This window comes from Podarcis tiliguerta, assembly GCF_965153285.1.
Source record: "Podarcis tiliguerta genome assembly, chromosome: 4".
Lineage (NCBI taxonomy): Eukaryota > Metazoa > Chordata > Lepidosauria > Squamata > Lacertidae > Podarcis > Podarcis tiliguerta.
This window is the reverse complement of record NC_139537.1, coordinates 47,649,152-47,674,762: the sequence shown is the minus strand read 5'-3', so window position 1 is coordinate 47,674,762 and position 25,611 is coordinate 47,649,152. Positions and strand designations below refer to the sequence as shown.

The window sequence follows — 25,611 nt, the reverse complement described above, 5'->3', positions numbered from 1 at the left end:
GCTCTAGCAAATTGAGGGGATGAGACCAATCTACTCAAAAAATCTTTTGAATTAGAGCTTGAACATCACTAAGTAACTTCGGCGAGACTTGGGATGCTGTTGCTTAAAAGCATCTCACCAATTTCAGTGGCACTTTGAAGGGATACAACAGTCAAAATGGAGGTTTCTGCACATGTTGTAGAGGGAAGTGAGGGGCAGATGGGGCTCATCAACCTGGGAAAGTAGCCCATCTAGGAGAAGGAAAACTTTGTTCCTAGACCTCAGCTGCATTGCGGAATATCTTTGGGAGAAGAAAAGACTAAGGAGTAAACCCTACACTCCCTAGGACAGTTGGATGGTGTTCTACATGCCTCCTTCCAGCAACTCCTGCAGCCAAGCTGGTGCCAAACGTATTGCTCTGCTTTCCTTTGGACCACATCAGCAAGGCCAAGAGGGGGGTCTGGGCAGTCCAAGCCCTCTGTGCACACTGTCCAGGCTTGCAGTCAGTTCCATACTGCTAACATACTACTCCAGGTTTGACTTCACCCCTGGAGGCACACTCCTTTTTTCTCTTGAGACACACAGATACCAACAAGTCCATAAGCATAATTCCATTTTTTCCCCCTGAGGGACTTGAAAACATTCTAAGCCATCTCTGGTATGGGAGATGGGAACAGCCATGGAGGAAGCTGTCTGGGGAAACCAACTGACCTCAGGAGTCTATACAGCCGTGAGGTAACCAGCCCTGGTAAGCAGACTTGAAAAGTTCCTATGATGAAGCCTTTCTGTAGGTTAAACTGAGCTTAATTGTCTGACTCTCTGAAAAAATATGGCCTATTGATCCCTGATCATTGATCAACTATTGGAAACAAGAAGAACTACCAACAATGGAAGAATGGAGAATGAAAATGATGGACTTTGCTGAACTGGATAGAATGACAGGAAGAATTAGGAATCGACGAGATCAGAGATTTATTGAAGAATGGGAAAAATTCTCAGAATATATGCATAATTTGAGTGAAAAACAAATAACGTTTGTAACGCTCAGAGAAGCTTTGTAAAAATGAAAGTTAAAATTATGGATTGAAAGCAGATTTAATTTAAGAAGTAGATATGAACCAAGAAATGTGTGGAAAATTGAGAAGGGAAGGAGTACCAGCCAAGTTGAGGGAAGTCAAAAATGAGAGAATGGTTTTATAAATTGTTTGAATTGTATTAATTTGTCTTATTTGTAAACTGAATAAAAATTATATTTAAAAAAAAAAGATCATTGATCAACTATCAGCCAGGCATTATTTTATTTTTTAAAGTTATATACATAATTGCCTACCAGTTCCAAAGTCATGTAGATCTTGTTCCAGATCTTTATTGTTTTGACATGGATGAGACTCAACTGGCACTCTTCAGCTCATTCCGCTGTGTTAAAGGTGAGAGAGAAACATTTGCCCCATAGTTTAATCACCCATAAATAATGCTGATTAGGCCATCACAGTTGTTTGGCTGGTTGAGCACAGTAGCACACTGTGCAGCACCAAATTTAATGCTATCATGCCTCAGTTGTGCCTGCAATAGGAACACAGAGCCAAATGACTCTTTCAGATTTTAAAATGCACAGGCTGTATGGGGGGTTTTGTGTAGGGCTGTCTATGCAACAGTCTTACAGCTTCTGTGGGGGTGTGTGTGCTCCTGTGGCTTTTCAACTGGGGCATCAGAAGCAATGTTTGTTTCTAGCCTAATTATAGTGACAGAAAAAGAGCTGTTCACTACTTGGGCTGAAAGTGGAGCAAATTCCCCTTCATTCTTCTATAAAAGAAAAAAAATGAACAATTACTGGGGGGGCAGCGTACAATGAGAAGTATCATATAGGTTATTGTGCACTTATAATGATTTGTGCTCATGATGTTATTGGGGTAGTTATTCACCTTACTTTCAGTACTGTTTGCACCTGCAGATCTTTTAGGACAGCCATACTGTTAGAAAATGCCCTGGGGTGTCGGCAGCCCCCCATTCCTCTGGGCATCCTCTGGTGAGTGTGGTTCTGGGAAAGCTTCTCCCTTCTTTTCCAAACACCCCAGTGACACAAACCATAATGATTTTTTTTAAAAAAGATTTTGATTGATACAGCAAGAAAAAAGAAAAAAACACAAATACCAAATTACACACAGGAATAACCATAGACACATAATTTTCTTAACAAACAATAAAACATCTATTGGTCATAACACTAAAGACCCAACCTCCCGTCTATTCCATATTTCGATTTCATATTACTTATTGCCAATACACACTTTTATCATAATTAAACTTGTTCTTAGTATATCTAATTTCTTATATCTACCTTGCAACTATTACTGAAATTCCTCGAATGCTGCAACAGAATTTAAACTACTATATTTATTTTTCAGATATTCTTTGAAAACCTCCCATTTTGAAACAAATTTCTGTTTTGATTTATTCTTTATTTTTTCTGATAGACCATCTAATTTCTGTCAGCTTTTGGATCCAATCTTGTATAGAGGGGATTTCATTATTCTTCCATTTTGCCACGATCAGAACTCTTGCTTCCACCGTCGCATATAAAAAGATACCCTTCCTCTTTTGCGGAATATCCAAATCTGTTATTCCCAGGAAGTAGGCCTCTGGTTTTTTATTGAATGAGATCTTTAGCATTTTTTTGCAGTTCTGCATGGATACTCTCCCAGAATACATGTATTTTCCTACATATCCACCACATATGGTAGAAAGTTCCTGAGTCTCCGCATCTCCAACAATTACTTGACACATTTTTATACATTTTTGAAAGTTTCCATGGTGTTAGATACCATTGGTGTTGCATTTTTTGAAAGTTCTCTCTAATCGTGTAACAATTTGTGAATTTCCAATTGATCTTCCATAAGTTTTCCCATTGGGCCATGGTTATTGAATGGCCAAAATCCAGGGACCACCTCACCATTGCCACTGTTACCTCCTCCTCCTTGACTGTCCATAATGATTTATGCACACTATTCTCCTGGCATCGTACAGCAATAAGCAGGAGACGCTGTAGTTCTATTCTATGTTTTATTTACAGACTTTACACAGAGAAAGCATAATGGCGACCGTTCTCTTTCAGCCCCGAGAGAACCAACAGAAGTGAAAGCACATTCTAAAAGTACACGTACAGCGGAGGAGATAAGATGGTCTTCCTGTTCTCACACTCTCTCAGACGGTCATGTGAATTATACCAATCACAAAATACAGCCTTGGGGGACTGATTTACTAACATATACTGCTTCAACCCCAATCCATATCCTGTGGCACCCTACTGGAATCCTATAACTTTTCATTGCAAAAATGTTCTTGGTGCATTGGTGTGTCTTTCTTTCATTGTGGTATTCTGCAAAAGTGTATCATTGGGGAAGCATCACACAACTAATAAAGGAAGGTGTTTTGTTTTTAAAAGTATTCTTCTCCTGTGTGAGTCAGATCCAGATAATGGGTGTGGGTGGATAAGGGGGAAATGAATGGTATTAAGGTGGAGATGGGTCAGTCATGTTAAGGGGAATTCAGAGATCCAATAAGCCTTTCCAACTCCATCATTGTCTCTCCTCCCCACCCTTGTTTAATGAGATTCTTATTGGACAAGGTTATTTGAAAGCATCAAATATTCATGTGCACCATATTTAGGACAATTACATTCTAGCAGGCTAAAAACCGTGATAAATCGGCTCTAAGAATGGACATCACTGTTTATTTTATCACATGTTGAATCCTATTTCCTGGCAGGATCTATTATGTAGTGGACTTTTAAGCATGTTAATATTTATTCTCGCAACAAGTCTGTAATATAAGGTGAAGATCCAGCAACTGGTTACTCAATGAGCTTCGTGGTTGAGCAGGTATTTGACCATCTCTCCCAGGTCAGGTTCATCATATTATCCACAACACCCTCCTAGCAATCTAAATCTTTTAAGTCCATGTTCTGCTGAGCGCAGGCCACAAAAATTATGTGTGTGGTGAGATCCCATGGGAAAGAATCATTGCTCCTAGTGTCTACCAGATAAAGTGCATCTATTTTTTACCAAAAAAGAGAGAAAGTAACCACAGCATAATAATCAGCAGCAAGCAAAAGGCAAAACTCAGAAGCTAAGTGAAGCTATTGCAGTATTTTATATTGTGTTCTAGTTTTATCACTGTTATTATATAATAGAGTCTCTATTATTTTCTGTGTTGTTTTGAATTTAGCAATATTTCATGCTGTTCCCATGAAAGGAAGAAAGTTATATGCCATTAAAAATTTCACCAACAATTGTACGGGAAAATTGACCAATTACTGAGCTAACTCAAAATGCGCTTTTACAATTATTTTTAATGGCTTTTACCCCATCTATTTCTGGAAAGTGTCAATCAATTTCTGCAGATCTGCCTTGTATCTGTCTGGTGCATATTATTTTACATACCTTAAAACAGACACATACACACAGCACATATTTATTTTACATCTCAGGTTTCTGAGTCCATAATTGTTCTTTTTCTTACTCTAAAGATATAAACTCACCCTATTTGAAGATGAGCCATGACTTACATGAATAAATGAAAATCTCACAATGTTGCTTGACACTTTATAATGCTTAATCTGTTTGACGAAATGTCAGTGACCTTCACACGTGGCCTGTTTTCCTGTACTTTAGCTCTAAAGCAAAATGTCAAATACTAGAGTACTTTCGGAGCTACCTCTGGTGAAGAATTTTAAATAGAATTGATTGATTGAGCTTATGGAGGCCCTAGCATGTTTCCTAATGAAGCATCCCTAAATCAGGAGTTAGAATAATATATTCTAATATAAGCTTACTCTTCAAGTTTGTTTTGAAAGATATTCTGTTAAAGACCAGAGGATGAGAAACTGCTGAGGTTTCACAATGGAAAACAGAAATGCAGTGTTTATGTGAATGTGCTAGGTGTTCTGTAGTTTACAAGTGAGAAAAGGAAGAACTCTAACAACAACCCATCTGTCTTCAAGAAACCCCTCACTTTGGGGTTTAAACAGTATTTAAAAATACTTAGTTGTGGCAGATTAATTAATATTCATTAATGATTATGACAAGGTCACCAGCATGTCTCTTTCTGACAATGAAGAAGCCAAAGTAGACATGACAAGCCAAATCAGAAATGATGGCATCAAACTGGCATAATTAAACCTGGATCTGATGTGCTCTCATCAAAATCAATGGAGTAGAAGGGTCCTTTTTTAGGCAGCAAAAGATGCCTCGGTCCCCTACACCAACTGCTTAATAGGGCAAGTTTTCTGCCAGGGCATCTGTTGAGGGCCCAGTCCACAGCTAGGGTACAAGCAAGAGCCTCCATATACCTATTTTCATGCAGAGGAAGATTCATTAAGTGAGCTCATGAAAAATGTCATGCGCCAGAACCCTCCCAAACCTGGAATTAACACTACTTTTTCCATGCAATCTTTTTCTCCAAGCCTGGCTCACTTTCAGTATCGGAGCCCAGCTGGAAGCAAAAGCAATATTGGGGGTCAAACTGAGGAAAGGTGGGTTGCAAGTTGGAGGGAGGATTCTGAACTCCCCACTAAGACAACCCTCTTGCTCTTAAAGAAGGACTCGCCCCTGCTTTCTCTATCAGTTCAGCAGCTCCAACTTCCAGTGCATAGGTCGGCCAGCATTGTGCCTAAATTAGGCAGATCTCAGTTCTAGTTGGGGCATTGTGAAGAAGATGACCATATTCCAACAATATAGCTCCAGAGCACCTTGGAGAGCTACACATGCAAAGCCCTGTAGGAATCAGCTGTATCGACTGGCTATTTTCCAGGGACAAAGATAGTCAATCCAGTGCCCCTTCTGCTCTCCTTCCCAAATAGCTACTTTGCTCTCTTAGATAATTTTCTGATTGCTTATGCAGCCTCTGCTCAGTGGGAAGAAATGTACATGCAGCATCTATTGGCATGTTGGGTTTCATCACCCAGCCAGGGGGTCTGCAGTCTGCTCACATATATCTATAGCTAGTCCTAAGCTGAATCAACTAGTATAAGCAATACTGCTTTCATACATTTAGCCTTACCTGTTCTATTATAAACACTGGCTGCAAAAATCAAAATATGCCCCCCTCCTTTAGAAAGCTTTTGTACCTTGAAGAGCATGAAATAGCAGACTTAAAAGACTATTAGTATGGGGAGGGGGGAATCTTTGTATCAGGATGTACCATACAATATTTTTATAACATATAATTTTGCCCTGTCTTATTAATTATATTCAGATGTCTTCAGAGGACAAAGCAATTATAATAATAGATGGTGTAATTACATGTTCAGTGACTATATAATAAGACTGCAGCTCAGACAAATTTGAGCAATATACCCATTTCTACTCAGGATGGCGATACAATTGAGTTGCCTTTCCAGTAGTAAACCTGTCTCATAATTTTGGGATTCTGAATATATTACACTATACAATGTGCCCCCCAAAAACATTTTATGAAGTGGAGTAAGTTTTAGTGTGAAAGTGTCTGCCATGTACCCTTTGGCACTTTATTTTCAATCTGGTTTGACTTATTACCCTTGAAGATCTCGTCACTTAAAAATTTATAATTTTATTCATTTATTTTATTTGACTTTTATGTGAAAGTTATAAAGAGCATGGACACATGACAGTATTGGGGCTTTACACAATCCAAGGACCTGTTAAAAGGGTTCAGTAAATTTCTGATTGGACATGGACACTTTTCTGATTCAGTGGATGAGAAAACTTTTAGAATAGCAGCAGATATCAACCACATTTCAAAGAAAAGGGATTGGGGGGGTTGGCATTTTGTAAAAAAAGGGCTGCTCAAGCAATTAATAAGAATGTAAGAAGAGGATCAGGCCAATGACCCATCTAGGCCAGCATCCTGTTCTCACAGTGGCCAACCAGATGTCTGTGAGAAACCTTCAAGGAGGACCAAAGCACAAGAGCACTCTCCCACTCTGTGTTTTCCAACAACTGGTATTCAGAAGCATTACTCTCTCTGAGCATGCACTGGTAGCCATTGGTAGCCTTCTCTTCCCTGAATTTATCTAATCCTCTTTTAAAGCCATCCAAGATGGTGGCCACCACTGCCTCCTGTGGAAGTTTAACAATGCACTCTGTGAAAAACTTCCTTTATCTGCCCTTAAACTTTCAACATTCATCTTCTTGAATGCCCACAATTCATAGTGTTATGAGAAAGTGGGGAGAACTTCTTTCCTCTATCCAATTTCTCCATGTCATGCAATATTGTGTAAACTTTGGTCACATCGCCTCTTACCTTTTCTCTGAATTCACTGCGGCTGCTCACAGAGATTTATGGAAATGGTGCATGTAGAAAGAGAGTGGCCTAGTGCCTGTTTTTCTCAAGTGTTTGTGAGCAGAGCCTATGGGGTGCATTCAATAGCATCCCTGATGTTGAGCAAAGACTCTTTGACCTAAAGGGGTTTCCTAAAATGGACGGGGTGGGAAGCAATTTTTCATAATTCCCCATTCCCCCTACAGTACCTCATGCCACCTTCCATGCTGTTCCAAATGGTTTCCAAATCCTCTGAAGCTGATTTTGGAAGCATGTGGAGAGTAAATTTTGGATGGGGATGGAACAGGCAAAAATAGTCTTACTTGCATGTCAAGGCCCAAGCCCTCCCCCATTTGTAAAATAAAACACATTGCAATTGTTTAATGCAAAGCCTTTTTTGACACAGCTAGGGATTCTACTGTTTGCAAGATGCCAACCACAAGTTCAAAACCTATGTGTAAATACAGTTTCAATGCCTATAGGTTTTGTTCCAAAAGGGATTTAAAATCTAGCAGAGGTTGGGAGTGGGGATAGCATATATACAATCCTTCTTCCATCCTCTTCATGTCTTCAGTTCAGCATCCCCACATTATAACTGTGTGAATGTGCTTTGAATCAAGTTAGATTTACAAGTGGTCATCTGATTGCTTCATCAATTGCCTTACTACACACTGAAATGTGATCTGAGTGAAGCAGTCAAATGACTATGTTGACACAGCCTAACTGCAACAGCCATTTATTTTAGCCCTTAGATCAGCACACAAGAAAGGAGAATATCAGTATCAAGGAAGCTGAACTTGATAGAAAGATGTTGATTCCTTAGACACTAGACCTTTGGTATAAAGGTAAGAAGGGTAATAAGTTTAAAGAGGGCATTTCCAAGGAAATAATTTGAGGATTGCACCATAGGTCATGTTGTTGCAGCAGAGGGAAGCTAAGTTTTTAACAAATATTTTTGTGAATTATGGAGAAACAGGTGAAGTCTTAGTATTCTTGTGCCCTTGTATTCCACAGCTGTAAATACCTATATATTAATGACCACCTCTTATGTTTCCTTTCTGTGTTTTTGCACAAAATGCTTTAAGAGGTGTCCCATCAGGCAATCTCCACATGGTTTTCAGATACATCTACAATTCTGCGGCATAACAATTGGAAGAGGGACTACATGATGTAGGATATGCCAATAAGGTCAGTTCAGACTCCCTTTTTAAAAATTGCCTAGTAAAGCAGGACTTGTGTTTAGATAGGTAGAAATAACAGTGGAAAAAGATGGATTGCCTATTTTGTCAATGTTAGAAGGAAGAAACTGTGGATTGTTCTACAGCAGAGGGGACTGAATGTGAAGAAGCTGAGCACCTTCCTTGGCTACAGAAGTCAGCACCTTTCTGCCCTCTCACTTTCAAACTAAAATAAAAATGTGGTGAGCTCAGATTAGATATCGATTACTGAAATAGCACCAGTTAAGATGCTTTATTTTCTGCTAGTCCAGCAAATTTATGATTCTTATTTCACTGAAATGATATTGGTTGAGTTAGACTGACTAGTCTTCAAACTCCTTGCCAAACTGCGATCGTCCATTACTTGTTTACAGCAGAGGTCGTAGTAAGTAGTGAAGAGTATTAATTTAATTCTATTTCTTTATCTTTTCTCAGGCCTGAAAAATTAACTGGTACTTAAAATCCTGAGGTAAGTTATTGACCGCAGGCATTCCAATTACCTGAGGAATACGCCAGGAATATGAGGAATATTAAGAACAACAGAAAATAAGAAGAGCCCTTCTGGATCAGACTAAAGGCCTATTTAGTCCAGCATTCTGTTATCATTGGTCAACGTGGTGCCTATGGAAAGTTGAAAGAAAGTATCAGGAAAGGTAAAACCAGCAGTGGTCAATGGGGTGCTGAAAGCAGGGCAGCATTGCATACTTGACTTCCCAATGTTGTAGGGTTTTTGGGGGGCAAGGGGAGGCGCTATTATAATGGAATCCCCAGAACTGCCCAGACAGACAGAGAGTATGCGAACCCAAAAGGTATTCAGTTTTCTTGGGAATTAGGTCAACAGTGATTTTCAGGTATTTTGGTTAAGTGTGGGGGATGGGTTTCACAGCTTAACTCTCCAGAAGGCACCCCCAAATATCCAAAAGTTTCAACTATGCTGTCTGAGCCTCAGTGTACATCTCTCCCAGGCCATGTCTGCACCATACATTTAAAGCACCTTTAAAATACTTTAACAGTTATACCTCTCCCCTCCCCAAGAATCCTAAGAACCAAAGCCTGTTAAAGGTGCTGAGAGTTAGAAGACCTAACATAGGGAATTGTTCATTAAAACCATACTGGGAATCACTGTGGTTTCACTAACTGTTAATGTTTGCATTAGATTTTCACTTTCACATGACATAAAAGCTTCTTCCAGAGATATAGCAGAATGCAGCTCAAGTTTAGTGCTCATTTTCATGTAATTTGCTTCCAAGAAAAAAAATCCATTTGCAAATAATATGGAAATAAATGCTAAAGTTGCACCAATTTTTTGCTATATTTTACTTTTACATTGTGTGAAAATTAAAATACGTATAATAATAATAATTCAAATAAACAGGCAGCCCTGTTTTAATATATTTTTAATCTTTTGTTGGAAGCCAGCAGGGTACAAATAAATTATTGTTATTATTATTATTATTATTATTATTATTATTATTATTATTATTATTATTATTATTTACTGTTAGGAGAAAAAATGAGAAAATGGAATAAACTGCTGTGTGAATGCAACCTATATCCAGAAAATAATAATTAAAAATTGTTAATGGCAAAATTACAGCAGTACTTCCCACCAGACCCATACCACCTGAGGCAGCAGTGGAGGAGACATTTTTAGCCACAAGTTATTGGTGACCACATTCAGTCTTCCACTGGATCTATGTCTTTCCACCTTCTTTTAAAAGAATATAAGAATGTTCTTGAAGAAAAATGGGCTTCTCATTCAAAGGAAGAGAGGAGCAGCAAGGAGTAAAAGCTACAGAAAGGGGAACAGATTGTCAAGAAAGGATTCCTACCACACAGTTCTAACTCACTTGGTACATCAGAAGAAGCTCAGTGCATCGCCTTCCTCCTGAAAAACCCATAAATTAGTTTTACCCTCTCTCTTTGTAAGATACTGAGCTGTACAACACATGAGGTTATGCTTTTCCTCCAGGACTGTGTTCCTGTGAACCATGAAAAATCGATGTTGTGAAACAGTTAGTCACAGATATGCAAGTACTTCTCATGTTGCTGTTTTTGTTGCGTGGTAGCTTGTGGGAGTCGTCTTCTTCTTTGGCGATCACTTGTAGCCGAGTAATATTGCCTTCTATGAACACGGTCTTAACAGTGAGTCTGTAAGTGACTGTGGAGGCCAATTCTGGATTCACACATCCTTCCACAGTGGGGACATAGGTTTCCGTGTGAGAGTTGATCATGGTGAGGGTTTTCCAAGTGTGCCTTCCTCTTAGCACGTTTCCTTTCATCCTGAGTTCAAGTGTCTTCAAAGTCAATGGCTGCTCTCCAGTTGGAGAGTGCTCACAAGCCAGTGTTTCCCAATTCTCAGTGTCTATACTACATTGTTTTAGATTTGCCTTGAGAGAGTCTTTAAACATCTTTTGTTGACCACCAGCATTAGCACTATGCTTTCCATTTTTAAGTTCGGAATAGAGTACTGGTAGTTGCTTTGGAAGATGATAATCAGGCATCCAAACAACATGACCAGTCCAGCGAAGTTGATCAAAATCAATAGTGTTAAAAGATTCCCTATTTTTTTCTTTCATTCATTATTTGTAGGCTCTCCTACATATTGTAGGTTACACTGGTTAGAATATACATTGATAACCCATAACAATCCAGTTGTTTCAAGAGTTCTATAGTTTGGCTTCTAACATATTGTAACACCAAAGGATAAACTTCTAGAGATTTAATCAGTAAATTTAAACTGTGGTGAAATGTCACTGGTCCCTGCATACTAGGACAGAATTCACAGCATCATAAAGTTGGAAGGGACCCTGATTATCATCTAGTCCAACCCTCTGCAATCCAGGAATATGCAGCTGTCTCATATGGGGCTCGAAACTGCAACATTGGTGTTATCAGCACTATAGTCCAACCAACTGAGCTATTTATGCCTGCTGTGAAAATGGCAGTGAGAATCTTACATGCATGCAGCTGCTATTTCTATGCCAGTCTACTGGAAAATGAAGAAAAGACTAGCCCCTTGATATATCCACATGAGGAACAAGGAATGGAGCCACACTTCTGCCCTACCGTCACATGTCTAGACTAGTCTTGCCCTTAGTTGTCTACATGCTGAGCATGGCCATCTGGCATAGAACCCCAGTGTATGAGCAGGTGTTCACACCTATGTGTCCCTTTTCCTATGTCCATGCTCAAATGAGTGGCTGTGAAGGGCAGAGCTGGCCTGGTCTTACAACACCAGGCGCACAACCTAATTCCTTGTTCTATGGGTGTGCCTCAATCACAGATTTAACATCACTACTGTGGAGCAGAGTAGTCATTCCCCTCCCCTCCCCCTTCAGCAAGTGTTCTTTGAAGAAAGGCTGAATCGGGGCATTTATTCCCCACAGTTGCCAGAGAAACCACCTTCCTCTTAAAGTTAAACCATGAAGGAACAGCTAAATTTGCTCTCACTCACAAGGACCTTAGTGTCACACTAATACGGATTTTGAAAGGCAGCTTAATTTTATTCATAATTTCAATGTTTTTGCACCATCCTTTTTAAATATGTCAAGTTTGAAACAGCAATAACAAAACCTAAGGAATCTGGTTTTGGGGGAAAGCTGGTTTGGGGATTATTTGTATGGAATATATTTTTCACATTTCTCGTTTGATTTTGTGGTGCACTGCTGCTGATCCAGTTTGTAAGCAATACTATAACCTCATTGTTTACATATTGACTAAAGGGTGGACATTTCAAACTTCCTCTTTAGTGGAGACGGGAACCATATTCTCCTTGTATATATCACACACATACACCATTAACTAAAATTAAACTGTGAAATAGATCAACAGCTAGAGGTCTTGGCGCTCTGCTGGTGGCACCAGAATGTCTAGCAGTATTCAAGAGATGGCATAAAATCCATTTATGAATGGCAGTGGCTATGCACATAATTTCCCACCTCCTGCTGGACAGTGATGAAGGAGGATGGGGCCTTCCTGCCAAGTTTTCTATTCATGTTCCCTTTCAAGTATGCAGTTCTGCCAATTTATTTAATTAAGAATTTTAGCCTCTGCATTTGTTAGCCATAATGAGAACAGAAAGCTGGACTAGATGGGTCTTTGGTGTGATCCATTAGGGCTCTTCTTGTGTTTACTGTGAAGCTTTCCTAACCCATTACACCAAAATAATAAATGCCAGGATTAGGCACAATGCATTTTTGTTTTTAATAAGACTACATTGTTAGTGTTGAATTAATAAATGTGTGTGTTCGCATTCCTGTTATTCCTAATTAATTACAAACTGATAGTACCACCACCATCTCTTGACAGGTATAGCTGCATAATCTAGTGTCCAGCAAATATGCATTGAAAGGCTGTGTTACCTTGGTAATTAAAATGTGTTTTAATTGACTGACATTTTGCATAAATGGTAATAGATAGTGCACTGAGCCATCTTGAACCCCCACAAAAGGCTGGCTGGGTAAGACGGTGGAAGTGCTATTGGTGGTGCCACTCCATCAGCAAAGATGGTGGAGCAACATGTTCAGCCCAGACCCCCCTCATGCCTGTGAAAAGCTCCACGGATGTAGAGCTGCCATCAGTGGTGCTTCCATCAGAAGTAGAGACCAAAGGAGGAATTCCAGGGGCATCAAGGCCTTGCTGGAGCTGGCCTTGGATCTACTACCTCCAAATACAATAAACAATGAAGAAGATACTATATTTAAAAAGATAGGCCCTCCCTGATCACTATTACATCAGGAACATAGGAAACATCCTTAGACTACATCAGACTATTTGTCCACCTAAGGACATTAGAAGAGCTTGCTGGATAAGACCAATGGCCCATCTAGTCCACCATCCTGTGGAATGCCTATGGGAAATCCACAAGCAGGACCTGAGCGCAATAGCATTTTCTTCTCCAGTGGTTGCCAGCAACTGGTATCAGAAGCAGTGCTGCTTCCAATTGTGTAAGCAGAGCCTAGCCTTTCTGGGCTCTTTCACTTCACCTGTTATCTTACTTTGTTTTGTTTTTACTGGATATACCAGAAATAGTACCTATGACTCTCTGCATGCAACACCTGTGCTTTACCGCTGAGCTATGGTCCTTCATTAGTATATTGTATACACAACTGGCTGCTTATGCATACTATTAGACATGTGCAGCCCCTTCCATAAATACAACTTGGCACTTGCAGCACAGCTGACAACATGTAGGGCTTGGCAGCAGGAAACTCCCCCAGCGAACAAGGGAGACACATGGCAAGTGACTAGATCCATTTCCACATGTGTGACTTCGTTGGACAGAAAACTGTACTTCTTGTGTCATTTTCTATGCCTTTGGGTGGGATTCTTACTAAATGATCTCTTTTGTAACATGCTAAATGCTATGACGAAATGTGTGCCATGTAATCAGATGTAGAATATATCACTTTAATCTGCAGGTAAAATTTTTTTTCCCTTTTTTTTTTTTTTTTTTGAGTGGAGATGGACAATTATAAGCATCGTTATTTTAATTTGAAATTACATTGGTATAATAAGACTGTTAGCATGTCACTACAGTGGCATTCATCAATTCATTTTAATGATAATAATTGGAGATAACTTTAGAGCCTTACCTAATTCTGATTCAGTTCATCAACTTCCAGTATGTTTCCATGTGGCTTTTTCACAGACCAGTAACACTGGGGAGTCTTAACCAGTTACCTCCAAGGTGATTCAGCCATCCAGATAGACAGAAATAACTGAATCATGGGGTCCCTTTTTCATGGAGCAAATCAAACTAACTTTGGAAAGGGGCATTGTATGATATTACTAGATTGTATGATACAGACTAGATGGGCCTTTGTTTGTCAACAGTCAGAATCTTAACAAAATTTTCAACTATAGTAAGAGCCTATTGTAGCTGCACCTCATTTTGCTGAAAAAGTGCTCTCTCTGTATATTTCAACTCATTAATTACATATCCTAAATACATACTTGATGCACAGTGTTGCTTTCTTTATATGTTATTTGTTAATTTATGTGACATGCACAGACTTAAAAAAAGAAACCAAACATAATGTTTTTAAAATATAATGAAGCCATCAAGTTTTACTTTCCTTTATTATTGTTGGCAGAAAGGTTCAGCATTGTTCCATTTCATGTTGGGGGGAAAGACACCTTAATAGGTCTCCCTTCATTCCCTTTGTTTCTCTTTTATGTCAGCTAAAAGGTATCTTGCACCGTAGTACCAGATATTTCCTTTGTTCACACTGACAGGGTTTTTTTGTGTTACAGGAAAATGACAGCGATAAACGGCTTTCTGACACTGGCGGCAGAAACAATGCTTTTGGGTAGATATGCTTGTCTTCCACACACAATGTGCTGTTTGAGACCTTTGCGGGGAATTGTTTTGAACCCAAAACAAAGCAAAAGAGGAAAGTGATGGGCTGTGGGAGGAAAACAGGTTAGTCATAATTGGCTTGACATAACCAGGAGCAATTCTGTGCTTTATATGCATGTGTTTGTTATTTTTTTAGGGCTGAATTATGAGGGTCCTTAAACTTGAGTTTGTTTCAGTTTCCCTTCCTGATGACATCCTGTTTGTGTAAGTCCCCAGGTGTGTTTTCTCCAAATGCCATTGACCTTATTGGGGGTGGGGGTGGGGAGTGACATCTCCCATTGTACTAGTAAAAGCAGACAAGATGCACTTACCTATTTCAAAAGCAAGACAGACAAACAAACCCCAATCAAAAACATATATCCTGTCAAAATGTGTATTTATTTATTGAAATTGCACCATGCTCTACCTTCCAAAGGAGTCCAGGGCAGCAAACACATCCACATTTCTTTTTTATTAAAAAAAGCATTCTAAAATAGATATAACATTCTGAAAACAAATACAATTAAAAACATTATATCATCCAGTTATATTGGGGTTGCCGGTAATATGATTCTTCAGCCACCAAATGCCTGCATAAACAGGAATGTTCTCAAAATCCTCCTGACAGTTAATAATGATGTGGGTAAAAACACCTTACTAGGGAGGGCATTCCACAAATGGGGAACCACCGGTAAAAAGGCCCTGTCTGGGCTGCTGCTGGGGGTAGATGGGTGTTACTAAGAATGTGAACAGTTACAACTTTCAAAGTATCACAAAACCCAAATGCATTTTGACTGTTGTCTTTCTCTGTGGTCTCTGGTCTATGCAAGTTCCGCACAACAAATTGGTCAACTGAGTGTGCTCATTAGCATTTGCCCATGTGTGGTAAAGTCCAATTTCTATGCATGGTGTTAAGTTGAAAGCCAGAATTTGAAATGCTTGTTCCTGCGCCCATATGTTTATTTGAATAAAACACCATCTGAGGTCCTTCTTTGTGTGCCTCCGACATGAGAGTTTTGGAGGGTGGCAACATGAGAACGGGCCTTTTCTGCAGTTATACACTTCATTATACACCTTTGGGCACCAGGGGAAAATGTTCAACAAGGTCTTTGACTGATTACATCTGATACGTTGTTAAATGTGTTGTGAGAGAAGGGTAGGAGGCATTATTGGGGGGGGTTCTAGTTTTTATTATGTATTTTGTGGTTTTTTTATATTGAGCTTTCACATTTTGAGCCGCCACATGACCTATGGATGAAGGCAGCTTCCAAATTTAAATAATTAATTAATAATAGAAATGGAATTTAGACCTTTGCTGCTGTATCACATTGATTATCTAAGGACTGACTGAGAAATTTTGGAATAATTTCAAAATTCCAAATAATAATTTGGAATTTTGGAGTGCCCCAGTCCTACTCCAGAAAGAGATGTGCAGCATGGACCTATGCATGTTTACTTGACAGTAACACTCACTTGTTATTATGTTATATTATTTTATAATATGTTATATTATGTTGTATTATTGTTATATTTTGGGGTCACGAAGAGTGATTAAATGACTAAACAACAACAACAACACTCGCTTGTGCTCTATGGGACTTAGGACCAGTCTTAGGAACCACAAGTTCACAAGCAGCACATGCATTAGAATTGTGGTGTGTGTTTAGATACATTGCATTGCATTTTGACACCATTTATTTTTAGTTTCTATCAATACTAAAATATAATGATAACCATTGCTTACTGGAATTGTGAACATGTACATAATTCTATGATTCAATGCAGATCAGTCATTCTAAAAGTTCAGCATGAGTTTAGAACTCGTACCTGTAGGACCTGTTTGTAAAAAAAAAACTTGATGCAAATTAAGATGCTCTATTTCACATTAATTTCTTCACATTTTATTACTTCAGGAAGTAATATTAAATATATGTTGTGCTTCTTCAATATATGCTAGCTACGTATCTTGGTTTCAGCACACGCAACATGAGAACAAGATTGGATAAACAGGTGTGCCGATGTCTGTTTATCTCACACAAAACGCTTTTCACAGACACTCAATAAGGCTTTATCTTCCTGCAAGATGGATAGGGAAGAAAATGCACATCACAATCTCCACATTGCAAAGTGATGAATCAGAACTCTGGACAAATCAATTTGTTGTTCTTGGCATTTGATCTATCTCACTTAACCGATGAGCGAGATCTGGCCTCTTTTAAAGGGCAAATTAGTGAGTGAGATACAACATCAAGTACTAAATGTACATGTCTAAATAACATAAGACTTATCTCCATTTTCTCGGAGAAAATGAATTGAGGTGGGGGGGGGCATACCTATTTTTTGTCGTTGAATGAAAGAACTGTGCCAGTATCTTTAAAAATACTCTTAATAGAATCATTATTTTTACATTGATCCAATGGAATAAATTATGACTAGGGGGAAAACCCCATCTTTCCCTCATCTATATCACTTTCTCATGTTTTTACTCATTGTTTCATTTCTTCATTGATATGTAATTTAATGTGACTTTTCTCGAAATGAATGTTTAAATTAAAGTGCATACTTACATGCATATTTGTATAGCTTTGAACAGTGGATAATTTTTATCATTTCTGTATTTCATTTTTGTTAACAATTGCTTAAATAAACCAAACAAACACACACAAAATTGTTGGGCAGTTAAGCTCCAACCACACAATAATCCATGATGTGGGAACCAGGTCATTTTATACAGGAACTTGCAAATACTGAATTCATCAAGCATCCGTTGGATGGACCCCAAAAGCAGACTGTTTAAGAGCATCACATAGATCTCTGTAAGAAGCAAGATATAAATGTAAAAAATAATTAGAGGCAACTTCATTAAATCAATGTTTTGTCATTGGGTATACACCTGCGTGGGAGTAAGTCCCACTAAATTTAATGGGGCTTACTTCTCCATATACATGTACAGGATTATGCTGTAAATCAAATAATTGGAAAGTGGAAGACTGGTATTTTCTGATCACATAAGAATTTGGCAAAACAGCATTTAGTTTTTGAATATTTGCACACAAAGATCATATTGAAATAACTAGTTAATTAAAATAAAGAAGCAAAATATCTCCCTTTAAGTTTGATTTCTTAAATTATTAAAATCTATAACCTGTATTTTTGATCAAGAGCAGTTCAAAGGCTACCCAATCGTCACCCACCCTATACTCTTGATTGTAATCTGTTCTAACTGCCTTTAAAACATATTTGCAACCCACCTTGGGACCTCATGATGAAGGACAGGCAAGGAATCTAAATAATAGTAATATAAATTGCTGGTTTTTTTTCATCCATTTTCAATACACATGCTTATACTGAGGTATTAAAATAGTATTTATAATAGTTATATCTTAAAGTTTGTATATCGTTAGAAAAAGAGAGAGAACATGCCATCAACTCTATTTCTCCAAAACCTTTTAATGATGTGATTAAAACAGCAAGAACAAATATGGAAGTTGCCATTATTTTTCTAATGCTGTAATATATATGTATAACTCCCAAAATGTATTACCCCAGATGAGTAAATACTGAACACCATGTGGGTGAATATGTTCACACTACATTTTTGAAATCCCATTACATAATCCAGCTTTAGTTGAAGTATTTGGATTTAGGGTAAATTAACCTCATTATTCAGAACACGGGTGGCGCTGTGGTCTAAACCACAGAGCCTAGGGCTTGCCGATCAGAAGGTCGGCAGTTCAAATCCCTGCGGCGGGGGGAGCTCCAGTTGCTCGGTCTCTGCTCCTGCCAACCTAGCAGTTCGAAAGTAGATAAATAAGTACCGCTCTGGCGGAAAGGTAAATGGCATTTCCGTGTGCTGCTCTGGTTTGCCAGAAGCGGCATAGTCATGCTGGCCACATGACCCGGAAGCTGTACACCGGCTCCCTCGGCCAATAAAGCGAGAAGAGCACCGCAACCCCAGAGTCGTTTGTGACTGGACCTAATGGTCAGGGCTCCCTTTACCTTTTTAACCTCATTGTTAACAATTTGGTATGTAACATTTCAAACACTGAATTTTCACTTGGGTTGTTGTTCACAGGGGAACTCCCTTTATTGTGGCATTTGCCACTTATTTCTAAACTTTCTAGTATACGACAATTGGAGCAGAGACAGGTCATATTTCCATATTAATTCCTTCTCATTCAAGCATTTTTATAGCAGTTCATCAGCGACATTGTTAAAACTTCTGCAAAGGATCACTTTATGTCTGCTTTATGCTATTTCTCTTGTACTAAGCTCTTACCACAAAACAACTGTTTAGAAGGTAATACTGAGGGAATTAATAGTGGCATACAGTCATTGGGGAAAGAAATCAATGGGCCTCATAGGACCAAACTAGACATAAGATTAAATTTGTTTTCATTTTATTTATATGAGAATTTCTATCATGTCCTTGTAATGCATATGCATCACTCATGACAGCTTACCGCAAGTAATATCACAGTATCATCATAAAACCACGTTATTAAAAATACAACAGAGGCAAGGAGGTCAGATTAAAAACAAGTAACATATTATCTGACCACATTATCTGACTGGTAGGACAAAAGCATTTAATGTGTGTGAATTTTTCAAATAGCTGCCACAGAGTGGTGAGCTGGATTGGGAATCAACAAGTAGACAGAGGGAGTTTAAAACCTCACACCTTGCAATCAACATGGCTCTTTGCATTGACATCAATGGCAATGACATCTTACTTCTCAATGCAAAAGAGCAAAGTAGGGAGGTGATTTTTGTCAGAATCATGGGAGAAGGGGGGATTAAACTACCCCTCTCTTTCCACTGTGATCTGTACATATCCTGTTAGCCTCAATGAAGAGAGCAGTCAGCCTTATAGAAAGATGTACATTAGCCATAATGCCTTGGGCACCACATCTAGTTGGCCTATAGCCATAGCCTGCCATCAATATTGATTTTCATTAGGTTACAGGGAAGCAAAGATATATTTCACATGCAGTATTTATGCTCCGCAAAGGTTTTTGGACCCAAAGTATTTTGCCTAGGGAGTAATTGATATGGAGGTTCAACTAATGAAAGCCTAATTACCATGATATAGCTTCAAATTCTGTAACTTCAGGTGTTGGGAGTATTAGAGGCTGATTAAAATCAGGAGTCAGTAACTTACACTTAAAATCTTGGCTATAACTCCTGGAGTACCTGCTCCCTGCCTTGCAGGCCTGGGAATCTGGGTCCCTGACTGACTGCAGCTACAGAAGCTGAGGTGGCTGACCAGACTCTTGCGTAGAGGGGTTGTGTGGGGTGGTGTTCTGCTGCTGCTGTTATTATTGCTTCAATTGCTTTAAATTGTTTTTAACTTGTGGTTTGTTTTTTAATCTGGAGGTTTTGTTGTTTTTTTGAATTAGGGAAGTAAATTGTGCCTGAGAAGAGAAGAGCAGGTAATCCCAATAACAAAGAGCCACTTCTGGTCAGTGTATAAATTTACCCATGGTGGATAGAGAGAAGTTTTCCTCCTCTTATAATACTAGAACCCAGAACATTCAACGAAGCTGAGTGTCAGAAGATTCAGCACAAGGAAAAGGAAGTGCTTCTTCACACAGCATATCGTTAAACTATGGAATCTGCTATCACAAGATATAGTCATGTCTGCCAACAGAACTGTCTTTAATAGGGATTAGACTAGTATCAGAGGTGGCATGCATCTGAATGTCAATTGCAGGGCATCTAGTTGGCCATTGTCAGAACTAGATGCTGGACTTGAAGGACCTTTCTTCTGATCCAACAGGGTGCTTTTTACATTATTATAAACCACTGAGCCTCTTGGGCTTGCCAATCAGAAGGTTAGTGGTTCAAATCCCCATGACGGGGTGAACTCCCGTTGCTTGGTCCCAGCTCCTGTCAACCTAGCAGTTTGAAAGCCTGCCCAAAAAAAGTGCAAGTAGATAAATAGGTACCGCTCCAGCGGGAAGGTAAACGGCGTTTCCGTGTGATGCTTTCGGTGTTCGGTTTCGGTGTTCCATTGCTCCAGAAGCAGCTTAGTCATGCTGGCCACATGACCCAGAAAAACTGTCTGCCAACAAACGCCAGATCCCTCGGCCTGTAAAGGAAGATGAGCGCCGCAATCCCAGAGTTGTCTGCTACTGGACTTAACTGTCAGGGGTCCTTTACCTTTTTATGTGTATACAATACTCAACTAGGTGGATTCAATACAAGGTAGCTTCCTAAGCCCCTTTGTTTAACTTTTGATATACACACTTGAGCAGTTGAGGCCACATAGTGATCCACCTCAAGACACCTTATTAACTGCACTATCTGACTCTGAATTCTCAGAATGTGATAACCTTCCCTGAATCACCCCATGAATTCACCATGTATTTTGGGGTACATGCAAAGCCCAAGGCATTCCCCTGCTATAAACAGGACTTCCAATGTGAGAGCAACATCAGCATGTTGCATAAATATAACACTGAGCCTCCATTCCCAAAGCAAGAGCAGATGCCATATTTCAGAAGCTGAGGAGTCTTTTTCTTTTACTATCCATATGTGCAACCCAGATTTGCTGACAGACCCAGTTAATTGGTAGGTAACAAGAAGAGAGATTAGAAAATGACAGGTGGTAGAAGAGTACACATTACAGTATTAACCTATTCTGTTGGAATTGTTTTTAATACTCTTTTGTGAATCACATTTGTAATTATGAAAGAAAACTACTCAAGAAGTCTCAATCACAGCTTTCATAAAAACATACTTAAATAGCTCTTTCCCATCCAGTGTGGTTGAAAAGTAGCTGCACTGATGAGACCTACAGTATAAGTATCATTGACCACCTGCTATCCTTTTGTGGATGTCCATGAGAACTAGAAGCTTTCTTTCTCTCTCTCTCTCTCTCTCTCTCTCTCTCTCTCTCACACACACACACATTGTTTTAACAGTGGGTTTTCAAAAAGTTGCTTACATTTTTTTAACTCTTCCCATATTAGGTTTAAAAATATAGAATCTTATCACTAAAGCATTAGACAGGATAACATTTTCTCACCTTATCATATCTCACAATCAGCCCCAGAAGGTAACTTATTTCTATTCTTGTTTTAGAGATGGCAAAAAGAGGGGGGGAAACAGTTAATTATTAGCTCAAAATTTCATCTAGTGAATGCATGATTTAAGTACCTTGGAATGGATCTCACTGGACCTGTGTTGGATAAGTATTCATATTTATTTTGCACACACCCCCACACCCCAAAATTTGTAAAAACCAATTTCATGACCCTGAGGAACTTTTAGATTTCCATTTTCTTGAACAGCAGATGCCAGCACCCCCATGGCAAACTGGAGAAAGCGGTTCTGCCACAGTTTACTATTAAATATTGGATGGAGGAGGTTGCTCAGAAAAATGCTTAGCATTTCATTGCTACCTTGAGTCCCTGTCTGGGAAAAATGTGAGATAGTTTTTAATATTATAAATATTAATATCTTAGGATGAGCCCCTGTAAAACATGGAATTTAATTTTGAAATCAAATTAAAAATACAGGCCAGAAAAAAAGGAAAAACACTACAGACCAATACAGTGGTACCTTGTGCTACATATGCTTCAGGTTACATACGCTTCAGGTTACATACTCCGCTAACCCAGAAATAGCATGGCAGCAGCGCAGCAGCAGTGGGGGGCCCCATTAGCTACAGTGGTACTTCAGGTTAAGAACAGTTTCAGATTAAGAACGGACCTCCGGAATGAAATAAGTACTTAACCCGAGGTACCACTGTAATGCAAAAATATCACTAAGAGGGAAAAAGGGAGAAACAAACTCATTGATTATAGAAGACTTGTGGAACTTGTGGAATAAAGCTACCTAAGGAGAACCTTGTTAACTATTGAGAGAGCTTGGATGTATGAGCTTTGTAGTCAAACCAGAGTAAGGATGAAAAACGCACACTACCCATTCACATTTATAAGTGTATTCAAACATTAATAATAGAGGTTCCATAAACATGTCAAAAAGATAAAGTATGCATGAGCACAGTAGCCTTTCCCCCATCCCTGTTACCATGTGCATGCAAGGATGAATGTACAGAGGTTACCCCACAGCAAACGTTGAAATCAAAGTGAAGAGGGAGGGATGTGAAGTTATCACACTCATGCATGCTTTACTCTCTTCACATGTTTATTTAAGCCCTGTTATGAATGCCTGAGTAGGTTTTCTGTTTGAATGGAATGTGATCCGAAGCTTGAAGGCCTTCCATTCTGTCATCCATTAGTTTAGGATATTTCATGCTGCCTTTCAGACAAAGATCTCAGGGAGCCATATCTGTTTTCATTACAATCTCGTCAGCTAAGTTAGGTGGACTGATAGTGAACTGCTGGCAGCATCTGCATTTACTGGGTGGTATGCTTGTGTGGGTTCTACTCTACTATCTAGTGTAAGTACATATTAAAGCTGTCTTATATCAGGACAGACTATTTGTTCATCTGTCTCACTGTGGTCTACTGCTCTACTCAGATTGGCAGAAGTTTTCTAGAGTCTCAGAACTCTGCTAGCTGACACTTTTGACTGGACATTACAGGAATTAGGTGAGGGACATTTTGCATGTAACGAATGTGCCCTAATACTGAGCTAGGATTGCTTCCTTTCCTACATGAATGATACAGGACATGACAGTCTTTAGATTCTTTCTGGCCCTCCTTTGTTGCAAGGTCAAAGCGAACAACCCTAAATATAGGGAGGGTGGGACGGGCAATCTGATGCACTGGGCGAAATGAGGAAGCTCTACACCTCGTGCAGGGAGTTTTAGTATTTCTGGCTGTCAATCAACAAATGGCAACATTAACTTCTTCCCAACAGCAAGGGAAGCCCAATCACATCTGTGGCCAACGATCAATTAGCCCACCTCACAACTCTGGAGTGTCCTGTCAGCCCCCACCACAACACATGCTCTCCATGAAGGAGAACATGCTTTGTGACTGCAACCCAGAAATGCACTGAAACATTTCTTTCTTGTACCAAAATTAGGTATACATTCTGCTTGTTTCATTGTTGTGCAAAAAATAAAAGCGGCCTATTAGATTTTCACAGGTTTTTGTTTTGTTTTTTGCTTCTGCCTGTTTTCTCATACTTCACGGTTAACAAGGCATGCGTGCTCACTCTTTTCTGTCACCGACTGCGACTCAACTTGTTGAGTGAAGACGTTGAGAGTTCTGCAGAAGGTTACCTGCTGCGCTTGAGACAGTAGAATCCATTGGTTTGTTGATTTGGTGTGAATCTCAGCTACAGCAATTATTCCCAAGTTTGTGATCTTGACAAAATGGAACAAGAGGATGACATATGGCTAAGCCACAGGAGCTGAAGGAAATAAATATGAGTTAATAACTTGTGCTCACCATGAAGGATGATTGAAATGTGAAGTATCAGTGCTGCTGCTTCTACTCCTTCTGCTGTTGCTACTAAGATAAAAACATTGACTCGAAACACACACACACACAAGGTGCAAAAATGCTACATTAGGAATGCATATACGACACCCGTGAATGCAATTTGAGGTTTTGCAAAATGAATTTATTTTTCTGTAATGGAAATTGGTACCCTCTAACCTGCAGTGGACAAGATAGAAAACTAAGTTATTGATATAGAACTTGCAATATTTCAACTTCCTCATTAACACAAAATAGGCTGTGATGTTGCAAAAACATACAGCTGCATTCCTACATGGTGTATCATGCTTGAACCCAGGACTTTGTACACTTACCTTGCTATAAGCTTCATGGAAGTCATCACAAAATGGCTTCTATGGTCAGCAACAAAAGAAAGAGGTCCCAGTATTCTGTAACATTGAGTACTATCACAAAAAAACACATTGCTTAGACCTATGAGTTTCAAAATAAGAAGCGCATATAATCAGCTTCAACTTGTGTTTGTGTGCATATGTTATAGTTGTACAAAATATGGAAGCTGTTTGTAAACACAATAACATATTTACAATTCTTGATGATTCATCAATCATATGGTGAATATTTGAAAGTTTCATTGTTCAGCACTCCTCCCATTTGATTATTCACCTGCATATGCATCTTTATGTAGACGCTTCTTGCTAAATCATGTGACAAATGTGTTAAAAAATGAACAATTTCCAAGAGCTTCCAAAGAGCTACTCTTCTGAGTCCAAGGCATTAACCACATCCCTGGACTAGTTGCAGGTAAGAAGGAAGGCAGATGGGGACAACTGAGGTTGGTGAGGCAATTCCCTATTCCTCCTAATGGACCAGCATCCACTGTACAACCAGGCTGTAACCCAATGCTTTTCTTTCAGATTGTGCTTCAAGATTTTGATGGGCATTAAATGTTAAAAACAAGAAAGAAATCACTTGCATATAGGCCATAAATGCTGTAATATAAATTGGACACCGTAAATATCTATATGCTAATACCTATGAAGGAAAAATAACCCCTAATGAATCATTTACTTAGTTTCCCAATTTATGGGTGCAGGTTACAATTTCCCTGATACTCCTTTTTGTGAAAAATGTATTTGATATGTAGCTCATTAGCGGCAATTCATCATGTTGACGTCTGATTCTAAAGTATCCTATTCGTTTTGAGAAGCAACGAGCTATATTCCATGCTAAATAATCAGAACACTTAAAAAATGAAAGTTGGCTTAGTGGGCATCAATACCAGATAATGGAAAGGGCAGCATTGTAAGCTGAGTTGCATTTCCTTTCAACCTCATCATAATGATATTTAAAGTATTTCGAGGCCATCTTTTTGGGGAAAACTTCTCTCATTGCAGCT

The 25,611-nt window shown here is 39.0% G+C and overlaps 1 long non-coding RNA gene across 2 annotated transcripts in view; it reads left to right on the top strand.

Moving 5' to 3' along the window:
* LOC310677029 overlaps positions 1-15,086 on the top strand; it is a 32,291-nt gene extending 17,205 nt beyond the window's left edge. For both annotated transcript variants that reach the window (XR_014510870.1, XR_014510871.1), the window contains exons 4-7: positions 609-727; positions 8,361-8,463; positions 8,928-8,961; positions 14,751-15,086. This is a non-coding gene — a long non-coding RNA (uncharacterized lncRNA). The remainder of the gene's footprint in view (positions 1-608; positions 728-8,360; positions 8,464-8,927; positions 8,962-14,750) is intronic.
* The last annotated feature ends 10,525 nt before the right edge of the window (positions 15,087-25,611 follow it).